Genomic DNA, 9,123 nt, shown 5'->3' with positions numbered 1-9,123 from the left:
GGCGATCCTCATGGGACAAGCAAAAACATGGGCTGCTAAGAGTCAAAACATGTGCACGTATATTTACATTTACACTAATGATAGGAATATAATAAACAAATTGGATGAATTTCAAATACTACTTAAGTCGTCAAATGCAGACATTGTAGGGATATCAGAAATATGATACAATTTATTACATGAGTGCCAATAAACAATAATTAATGAAGAGGCACCTTTCAGGATTTTTGAAACACTGCAAATCTTAGAAGAGTTCAGTTCATTTTTAGTGTTCTAAGCCTGAGGTAAAGAGGTTTTATCGTAGTTTTAGTATTCTTTGTAGGTAATTTTCAATTATCGAGTTCCACTTACTGTGATCGAAACAATTGTATCACTGGACAATCTGCCTTATCAATATCTGTTATAGCCACAATGACAGCACATGTTCATGGATTGACGTATAGATATAAATCACGACGTCCTCTAACAAATACATGCCGAGAACATGTAAATTCTGGCGTGTGACTTCCGTTAAATAGTTGACTATGATGCAGTTCCATCTCATTAGTGAACTGTTGTCGTACATAGTGTTTGGGGTAAGGCGCCACCGGTGGTTCTCCACAACTGTGTCGTCGGTACGCTTGTGAGGAAAACAGTAAATGCCAGAAAGTGTGTAGTTTATGCAGAGTTGTGTTGTGTTCTGTTGTTCTTCCCGCTACTTTGCCGCGGGACCCGTGGCGGAACCCCATGTTGCCCTTACACACCACTAGGAGGTGAGCTAGGCAGTAGAGATTGCTTCTCTGGCTGGTCTCCGACAGAGTCGCCTCAGCTACCTGGACGGAGACAGTTAATGTAAAAAAAAAAAAAAAAAAAAAAAAAGTTAGGTTAGTGGGGAAATAGTGCAAGTAAGGGTGGGTAAAAGGAAGAGTAATTGGAGGATGCAGAGGAAGGCATCCCCCAGTTAACAGTGGAGGCGCGAACGTTCCACCAGGCGAAGAATGAGGGGGGGGGCTCCCCCAGAGATGGGGATGAAAGTTATCCAGAAAGTTCACTGTGTAGGTCACCAGTGGCATGAATGGCCAGAGGCAGCTGGCAACAGAAATCTTATCCAGCAACAGCCGGGTTAACAGGAGCAGTCTATGACAGGTACAAAGAGTCATGGTCAGTGGAGGTGAATGTAGAGATAAGAGTACATGAAGGTAAGTGTCCAGATTTGTAAAATCCGGCGTCAGGTGTCGTCCAGATTTTGTCTTGTTTAAGAGGTACGAGTCTAGTCCGATTACAGTCCTTTCCTGAAAAAGGCATGAGAGTGATAATTACTTGAAGAAGTTTACAATTTAAAGTCTGTAGTTTCCTTTCTTCTTCTATAGGGGAGGTTTGGCGTGTTACGATCTTGGGTCTGCAGACGTTCCTTTTAACGACTAGGTCCTGGGCGAACTGATAGAAAGCGCGGTATTGCTGCTCGTCATTAACTAGGTGCTCATAACCTTACAGTATTTGCTGAATTCTGGTTTAGAAGATTGATCTTGTAGAAGAGGTGCTCCCAAGGATGTATTGATCTAACACAGGCAGAGAGGATCCTATATTGTACCCATTGAGGCGAGTTTGTCAATGATTGAACCATGGCCCGTAATAAGGAATGAAGGGTGTAGACCCAGAATGAACCGTGGAGGAGGCTTGGGATATAGTTCGGCAACGTTTGCTAATACATTTTTGGTAATGGGGCCTTTGGCTGTCTCTGTCCATCTGTTTTGCCAGATTTGGATTAGTTGGTTTATTCTTTTTCGTTCCTATTTGACATTATTAGCTGGGTCAATGGTGATGTAAGTAAGGCAAGTAAGTATGTTTTAGGACAGGGCGGCTCCTAGAACGTTATTTCAACTCCGCCTCGTTTCACAAATAAATAAATTAATAAATTAAATCTATTTAGCAATAACGAAATCTCCACATTAGCGGTAACAATGACATCGTTACCGACAGCCAATACTTAATCCCCAAAATAGAGGACAAATACTATTAACTGAACATTTTAAAGTTAACTTTTTAAACCTTAAAAAAAAAGAGAGTTTTAACAGCAACTTCTTTGAATTTAACATTATTGACATTTTTATTTACAATTTTATCAAAATTTACAAGTCGATACAAATAGATATATGACTACTAACAAAATTAGTGCTGAAATCAAAGCTAAATTTGATTTCAACAGTGTATCTAACCTTAATACAAATTGCGAATACTTAGCCATCAATTACACAACCTCCGTAGCCGAGTGGTCAGGAGCAGGAGTGTAGTAGCACACGCTCTTTGAGTAGACCGGGGTTCAAGTCTCTGACTGCTGAATACGGTCGATCTGCCAACCCGCACTGGACCAGCGTGGCAGATTATGGTCCTCTTACCAAGAGAGGCTTAAGTTCTGCAAATTGCAGTGGCTGGAGACTAGACACCTGCGCGGTGATCTGATTGAGGTATATAAGGCCTTGAATGGGTTGAGCACGCTGAATTCTGATGGGATCCTTCCACTTGTTCAGATTACGAACCTAAGGGGGCATAAATTCAAATTAAGAAAAGACAAATGTAGAATAGATGTGCAGAAATTTGCCTTTAGCCAGCGGGTGGTTAATTGCTGGAACAAACTTCCATCTGTCGTTGTGGAAGTTGATAGGTTGAATAAATTTAAGGACGAACTGGACAGGCATTTGGAGGGAATGGTGTGATTTTTTTTTTTTTTTTTTTTTTGGCTGATGCTGCATAAGCTCATACACTTGCTTTCTTGCATCACATGCCACTGCTACTACTACTACTACTACTACTACTACTACTACTACTATTATTTCCCTCAGCATGAATTGTTGAGGAGGCTTCCATCCTGCGGTGGGTTGATAATGGCTCTCCTTTACCTTTACCTACACAACCATAAACACCTACGTCCTTTATATACCTAACCCGACAGCCGAATTAAGTGCACGGGTAAAAATGATAAGTAAAATCATGAAATATAGTTATTTACAAGAGGTAAAATCCACTTAAAGCTTAAGACACAAAGTAACTTTATTACAGATCATTACTTATACCAGCGTCATTTGTGTTGGCCAGAAAAGTAAGTCTACGCTGGAAAGTGTTCCTAGCGAAGTTCTTCAAAGACCGATAAGAATAAGAGCCGGCATCCTGAATGAGTAAATATTCATTGTCCTGAGCAAAATTGTTCGGCGATGGTTTATTGAGTCGTCATACAAAGGACAATGATACAATACGTGCTTCCAGCACTTGCTTTCTCCACAGCTCAATTTACAGACATAATACATAGATCGATATACACTGTGCTGCTACTTTATTAGGTACACCTACCTAGTAGCGTGTTGAAGCCTCCTTTAGACTTAAAAACAGCTTGAATTCGTCTAGGCATGGATTGAACAAGATGCTGAAAACGTTGTGCAGGAATGGAGTACCATGCAGACATGAGTGTGTCACTCAGTTCCTCAAGATTCGATGGAGGTGTAGGCCTGCAGTGAACAGCCCTTTCCAGCTCGTCCCAAAGATGTTCAATAGGATTGAGATTCGGAGACTGAGCGGGCCACTGCAGCAAAGAAAAGTAATTGTCATGTTCCTAGAACCATTCCATAGTGATTCAGGCTTTGTGCACTGGCTCATTATCCTGCTGGAAGTAACCATCTGACTGAGGATAAACTGTCAACATGAACCGATGCAATTGGTCAACAACGATGTTTAGGTACGATGTGGCATTCAGACGTGAATTTATGGATATTACCCATAGATTCACACGTTTGAATGCCACATCTACCTTCCCCACACCACAACACTGCCCCAACCACCTCGACCCCCATAGGAAGATGTATTGCAGCTCGTCTGTCCTATCCAGTGACACTTAATCACCTGAAACAACACTTTCGAAAGCGACTGATACCGCTAAAATTTATCGATACTGTGATTTTATGTCTGGCTGTTGCTGGTGACAATGCACTATACTAAAGTTGACCGTACACATGGTGCCCGTAACGACACAAAAAAAGTCCTACAAGGTTATGATATGACCCTCAATAGAGGTCTGGCGGCTAAATGACCAGAAGAACAACGGTACATGACATTACAATATCCATACACTTTTAAATCTCCGGCCTTTACAGCGTACTGTATCACACGACAATGTAAACTACGCGGAGATGTGGGAAACCCCTGATGCCGTTTTATCCCAAACACACTTTACACTTTACTTATACGTGTAACTTAAAATTACTGGGTACCTGGTCTGCCTCCACGAGGCATAGTGTGGGCAACTTTGGGCCCCAGCAGGGGTCTAGCGGTTAAATGGCCAGAAGAACAACAATACATAACAATATACTTACAAAATCTATACACTTTTAAATGTCTGGCCTTCGCAGCGAATTGGTACACCTACAATGAAAGCAACGCGGAGATGGGGGAAAACCCCTGGTGCCGTTAGACATGAACACACTATGCACTCTACATGTTTTTCTGTACAGTCGTTGAGTATTTTTTTGCTATTTGTGGATTTATATGAGATGGTTTATTATCAGGAGTTTCCCAGCAGAACCGGATGATTGTATGAGAAAAGTGTTTGTATTTTTGTATATATGTAAATAAAATAAAAAAAGTACCCACTTTTCTGACCGTTCTCCCCACCCGGTCCGAGTGGAAAAGGCCCGGGTTCGAATCCCATCGATGACGCGAGGAACTTTTATGGGCTTTTTTCACTCCATGGCTAAGTTAGTCGGTCTCAGGGATAGTTAGCAAGGTTTTAATTCCGAGTCGGGGATTTTTCGTCTATCAAAGCAGGAAAATAGAACAGAGAACACACGCAATTTACAAACACAATACGCATAACATAGGTGGATGAATTAACTTTCCGAGTGACCCTAATAGATATATATATTTTTTTTAAGTACCTACTTTGCTGCTGATGTCTTATGTTCCGACATAGCCGCAATTAGGGGTTGCCTTCTGCTGTTGTTGGGTTTTAGGCGCATCAGCGGCTTAGACCATATTGTTACGTTGTCTCTTATGTTTGTGCAAGTGTGTGTGGTGCGTTCAGGACCTGTTTGCTTGTCGTGCGGAAATAACTTATAGGGGAACTCCACCCTTCGCCTGAGATCGGCTAACTGCAACCCCGACTGAAAAAGCCTTTAGAAATTCATCCAGTCAACAATGGGACTCCAACCCCCAAACCTCTCCAAAACAAGTGATAGGTGACGAAACCACTTTTTGTCACTGAGGGCTCGGTTTTCTAATCTGTTTTCCTTGTACAGGGTGTTCCCGGTATCCAAGTATTCATTATCCGAGTCCCCGCAGTTATGAAGATTTGAAAATTAAAGAATTAAAGCTTTTATCCTTGAGAAAATTGGCCAAGCACTTGAATATTTTTTGTAAGAATGATCTTCTTCATGATCGTGCAACAAAGTTTAAACGTGAAGTTAAAGACATAACGAAATGCTACGGCACAATTTTATCTGAAAAAATACGACAAAAAAAAACACGAACTCTGGATTCATTCTTTATTCGTACAACTGAAAAATAGTGTAAGTTCAACCAATAAACTTTACTTAACCTTACATCGTGTAACATATAATAAAAAATGTCTAATAAAATAATTTTCTCATTTTTCAGTTCCTCCATCCATTTTTACTGTGTACAAGTACATAATAAACATTACTACGTTTATTATGTACTATGTTTATACAGATTAAATGATGCCTTTCACACTACTACCGTAGTTTTTCTTTAAGAGTTGCCTATGGTGTATCTACACCGATATTATATAGATGTAGAATTTTAAAATATTATGCCTAGTTGCATTTAGTTTTATTTAAATAAACATTACGAAAATTTGGTCCCCGTTTTAAGTGGAATTTTCTGGAACCAATTATCCTCGGATAACGAGGATCCCCTGTAGATACAAAGTGATATTTCTCTGTAAAGCTCATTCTTAGTTCTATTTTGTGGTGAGTTTTATAAAAAAATATCTTTAACTTTCTTAAGTTAATGAAGAGATAAAAATGTAGGTTTATTTTTCTTAATTTTAACCAATATTAAACCCAATTTATTCACTTTTTCTCTTTTCTTTGATGGTGGTTTTAAGGAATAACTACAAAAGGTTATTGCCCTAATGCAGATTTTATTTATAATAGGTTGATTTGGTTCTATGATTATAGACCATTGTTCACAAGCAGCAGGAAGATAATGCCTAATTCCAGAAGCGGTGATCTTTTATCAAGAGATAAGTATTTCTTCTCCAATTTTTTTGATTTTATTTCGTTGAACCTAACTAGAGCTATGATCGCAAATTGCATTCACACCATTTGAATTTAAATAAATAATTTTCTCTTTTTACTCCGAGGCAGCCACACTGGATCAAACAAGGCAGAGCACAATCACAAACAAGCATTTTCAGTTTCGCGTTATCCGAGCAAGTAGCTCATATACCCATAGAAAATTAATTATATCTGTAAATTGCTTGTTAACTGAATGCAAAAAACCGAATTTCCGGAAATTAAAATGCATGCCACCCTAACACCAACTAACTCTCTCTCTCTAATGATTCTTTGAGGTGGAGGGCAATAGGTCATGCAGTTTGACACACCTTGACAAACTGAACTGCTCTGTGGCTGAATGTGATTTACAGCGATTTAAGCACACTGTAACCGTTTCCATAACACTGTAGAGAAGATATATCAAGCCTGTTTCTTAGCACATCTAAGCAAGTTGACCATTATCTTGCTCTAACAGCGAGAAATCACATAGACTTTACAGCATGGCAGAGGATTCTTTATGAATAACGACCAGTTATGTTTCCTTTATCCTTTTACATTAAAAGGACCTGCCTTAATCAGTGCAACAGCGTGTTGACCGGACCCAAGCAATACTGGGCCATAATACCCTTCATTGATGACTAGAGATGCATGTAGTCACCAATTGGATCCTCGACGCACTTTCATCTGAGGGAACAGGGAACCAGATTCCATTCTGGAAATAGACTTTTGGCGATTGTGGTTTAATGATTTTATGGCATTGACTGGAATGGAATCACTGTTAGAGCCCGTAGAGATATATCTATGTGCCCGTGAGGAACTCCCACACTTTTGTATCGCGGAGATAGGGGGAACCCCTGGTGCCGTCAGACAATTAACACAACACAGTTGTGAAGTATCGAGATGAGAACCTTGATATATGTTTTCCCTTTTACAGGAGCAATTAGTCCAGGCTTTCTCTTAGGGCGATCTCCTCACAGAGCTGTCCTAGTGAATCATTACCTACAAAGGGAAAGTGTAGCCTGTATAGCCTGTATGCCCAGTTAGATATCTAGACCTTAAGCCAATAGAGCATGCCTGGGATGCTCTAGGTATGAAGGGTTGAATTGACAGTCACGAAAGACACACTGGGCTTACGTCATCATGGGTTCCTTCAGTCTCTACGACTGGTTGGTAGTACTGATGACTTTTTTCCACATCTCTCTGGGCTTACGTCAGCTCTTACATAATAATGGAAAGTGATATTCAGGCGTTCTTATCGTGAAGAATCGATTTCACCCCTACATTTCTATCCACGAAGATTACACTTGTATTATTATGATATGTTTCCATGGATTATTGACGCGCCATTTTTGGCCGCTCTGAACTCATTTTCACAGCGTAGCTCGATAATTTAAGATCGAATTTTATCAATTTTTGCGCATTATTAGAACTTTTCATCTACGTTTTGTCGTAATCTAATAAAAGATTTTTGATTCATTTATGTTTTTTTTTTTTTTTTGCTTGTTTCTTAGCTTTTGAGCACCAGTGCATTGGCCTACAGATTCTGCCACTCATGACTCTAATTAGAACCCTACTATTATCACCAATAAAATAAGTTTTTCTCTTACATCAATTCCTGCAGACATCTTCAGTATTGTCTTAAAACGAATCCTTTCCTTTAACTTTAAAAGAGGACTACATTATCCATATATTGTACATAAAAACAGTGTTATAATGTTAAACCCGGTACCTCTCGACTCATTACTGTACTTAGCATTATTATTATAATACTATACAGCAAAAAAAAATTGTCATATTAGGGCCACCCAAGAATTACCTCATCTCTCTGTGTGTGTCGTGTCCAAATTGCTTGTGTTCTCTGGTCGGTTTGCCTGTTTTGATGGACAAAAGACAAGGTTCTCTTCACCCCCCCCAGAGTTTCTGGGGGGTGAAGAGAACCTTGCTATCTTCGCCTGACAACGACTAACTGAACCACTAAGTGAATAAAGCCCATAAAAGTTATTTCATTTACAGTATTCGAACCCGGGGCCTTCTCTAAGACCCGGGTTGCACCCAGAAAGACACCTTGCCTTTATCCAGTGAAACAATGACTCACTCTATTAGAATCTCCCTATCTCTACTATAGACAACTCGCATGGGTCACTTATCGTACACAATATCATAAACTCCATTAATATTCTCCATCTCCTCTCCAACTTCTCGATTTTCCATCTCTCTTCTCAGTGCCTTTCACGATATCATTCTAAATTCTCGTCATCAAACATTCCTCACAGCTAGTCCTTCGCTCTCGCCATTTAGTCCATTTATCTATTCTGTTCCATTTAAATAATAAAGCACAAATTGATTATGCTCTTAATCCATCTACTTGTATAATAATAAATATTCTGTTTATACTCCGGCACGACAACCAAGTCAGTAGAGTTTAAAATAAATCGTCAATACAAATATTTATCGTATTTAGTAGTCACGGGCTTGAACCCCGGTCTACTCAAGGAACGCGTGCTATGCACTCTCGCTCCTGACCACTGGGCTACGTCAGGCATGTTTAAGTAGTTTCTCTTTACCCTGTTTTAATAAGCCTGTAAAATTTTGAGCAAATTTGGAGGTACCTTCTAAACTTTCTCACATGACTTGAGTGCCACTGGGACAAATAAATTTATACGCTTATTTAAAAAAAATCTGTTATATTAGGGCCACCTGTGGAGGATGGAACCTTGCTATCTACGCCTCATAGCGACTAGCTCAGCCGGGGAGTGAAGGAAGTCCATAAAAGTTCCTAGCATCATTGACGTGATTCGAACTCGGGGCTCTTTCCCCCCGGTGTGGAGAGAACAGTGATTATAATCACTGTGCTACTCGC

The sequence above is a fragment of the Mastigoproctus giganteus genome, chromosome 8 (genome assembly GCF_048544385.1).
Source record: "Mastigoproctus giganteus isolate SK-2022 chromosome 8, ASM4854438v1, whole genome shotgun sequence".
Lineage (NCBI taxonomy): Eukaryota > Metazoa > Arthropoda > Arachnida > Uropygi > Thelyphonidae > Mastigoproctus > Mastigoproctus giganteus.
The sequence above is the reverse complement of the archived record's forward strand: the minus strand, read 5'-3'. Positions refer to the sequence as shown.